Source organism: Cherax quadricarinatus, unplaced genomic scaffold (assembly GCF_038502225.1).
Source record: "Cherax quadricarinatus isolate ZL_2023a unplaced genomic scaffold, ASM3850222v1 Contig226, whole genome shotgun sequence".
In the NCBI taxonomy this organism is placed as follows: domain Eukaryota; kingdom Metazoa; phylum Arthropoda; class Malacostraca; order Decapoda; family Parastacidae; genus Cherax; species Cherax quadricarinatus.
Window position 1 is genome coordinate 127501 of NW_027195252.1, and position 2500 is coordinate 130000.

Below are 2500 nucleotides of genomic sequence, written 5' to 3' on the forward strand. Positions count from 1 at the left end.
TGCCTGACCGCTCGGCTACGTTAATAAGTAATTCGTGGATCTATAGGAACTTAATCTGAACTTCACATTTAACAGCACTTTAACAAATCTCAGATACAAGCTGTGAGAACAAACACATTGCTCAAGGGCTAGGTATTGTCTTTCAGTCAGTAAGGGAATGTTGGTACTGTGGACTGATTCATATTGACTTTGACTGGAATGATACACTAAGTGAACGTTCAAAAGTGACTGGGACATCTTCTCAGTGAAAATACTGAAGGGCATAAGTCAAGAAAAATGGAGAGAATGACACAGTAAGCTTAAATGGAAAAAATGCTTAACTATTCTGCATAAGTAATTAAAAATTTACAAGTTACACAGTAAGCAAAGAACTCACACAAGAATAATATGCAACTTAGCAAACACTGAAAATCAAGAGAGCTTGTACTTTGCTCAAATCTAATATGCTCAACTTTTACTTTAAATTGAATAAATGGCACAGTGAGTTGTCTTTACTTTCAATGCAACAAGGAAAATACACAATAAAATAATAAAATGGACTCAATAAACTTGTGCAAAAATTAAAACAACACACAATTCGCTGAAATAAAAATTAAAATGACAGACAGAATAAAATACTATGCACAGAACAGAGCATAAGAAACTGCACTGTAATAAACTGTATTGCACAACACTGCATAAAATTTTACTGCAAGAAAACTTTAATAGCAACACAATATTTGCACAAGAATTATTGCAAAATGAGTCTATGTGCAATAATAAAAATTATAACACACAAGAAAAGAAATATATCAAGGAATGAACACTTTAACTCTTAACTGCACTTAAACAACAAGCAAAAGAACAATTTACTTTAGAAGGAGAATTTAAAAATTGCACTAAGAGTGAATTTGTTCAATAAAACATGAAAAAATTAATAGGTGCAAAAAATACACAACAAAAAGAAATACAACACTTACAGTGATGCAGAGCACAAAACATCAACATAAACTCAGTACTAGAATTTTCTTGCAATGAAACTTGATGTTTTTTAAAAAATTTTGTAAACAGATTTCTTGCTGGAGCTTTAAAAATGGCACTATTGTCTGTGGAAATAAGACAAATTAAACACTGGCTGAATAAAGGAATATGAACACAAGAATGTTCAACACACAGGGAACAAACAAAAATACACAATTGCTAGGAAGAAAAAAAAAATAACAGACAACACTGAGTTGTGATGCAGAATATGAGGTGAAAAATTTACTGAGTTAATTCACTGGAATTCTGAAGTTTAAACACAAGTTCTATACTGCTCATATGTTGCACACACAACAAAGGAAACACTAAGTACTTACTTCAAGTGTGTATAAAAAGAAACACAACACAACAGATATAAAATAATACACGAAAATTAACACTGAATTAAGGAGATTAAAAGAAATTAATAGAATCAGTACATGATAAACACTGAGTCTGATCAAGAGTCACTGAATGTCACTAAGAGGTAAATTCACTGGGAACACAAAAGAAATGTCTCAACACTCGCAAATGTCTCTAAAAAAAAAATATTATAGCTGTAACACTTGAAAAAATGAGATTGATGGATTGTTTTTATCGTCTTGCTGCTGTCCTCTGCACAGATGATCGTAGAATTGCGCTTAAATCGGCGAGAGACAACACACAGGAGGCTTTTAAAGATGGCGCGCCACTCTCTAGCTCTTGACCCCCTATGTGGTCCTTAAAATATGGTGCTACAACCCTTAGCAGAGCACCAAAACACTGATGAGGTAGGTGAGTTGTAATGGCCGACTGTAGTTGGGTTTGTGGGTAATGGCTGAGCGAGGCGTCTGGGACCGGCAATGGTGCGACACACGTGATCGTGAGTGGCTGGGCTTATGGGTTGAACGTCGTAAGCCTCACTGAGAAAACCCACACTGCCGCGAAGATAATTCTAAGCCGGCTGGCTTAGGAGAAACCCACGAAATACTACAACACCACAAGGATGACAAGGAGCACTCAGAATGCTTGGAACTAGAATCACAAGCGATGAAGACTAGTCACGTGGCTTGCTTGAGTACTGGGGTAAGACACCTGGGTTAGTTGCTAGCTGGCTTATCTTAACCCTTCACACAGAATAGCTTGATAACTTCACACGATGAGCACAGCAGGGGTGGAAGCTGGCTTGGCAGGCAAAATAATTGGATGGAGTAGGCTAGGCTGGACTGGACTCGGGTGTTCTGACTCCCCCACCACAGACTGGAAGCTGGCTTATTTTGCAAACTCGGGTCAACCCCTCGGGAGTAATGCAAAAGCAGATAACCACTAATACAAAGAGACTGACCAGTGAATAATGTAGAAGCTGGTAGAGTAGCTGGCTTGAGGTAGCTGGATGGGGTGAACCTCGGTAGGCCTACTGGTAACGCGAAATGGCCGTCTTGCTGGTCGACAACTTTATCTCCAGAAATCGCTGTAATCGTCAGAATTACAGGCTCACCGCTGGCACCATTTATCGTAAGGG

At 38.0% G+C, this 2500-nt stretch overlaps 1 long non-coding RNA gene across 1 annotated transcript in view; it reads right to left on the bottom strand.

Annotated features, from left to right (window-relative positions):
• Positions 1 to 1051: 1051 nt before the first annotated feature.
• The window catches only part of LOC138851270 (uncharacterized), a 1726-nt gene continuing 277 nt past the window's right edge, over positions 1052 to 2500 (bottom strand). The window contains exons 1-2 of the long non-coding RNA XR_011391107.1: positions 1755 to 2500; positions 1052 to 1085 (exon numbers count right to left, since the gene is read on the bottom strand). The exon at positions 1755 to 2500 is cut by the window's right edge and continues 277 nt beyond it. This is a non-coding gene — a long non-coding RNA (uncharacterized lncRNA). The remainder of the gene's footprint in view (positions 1086 to 1754) is intronic.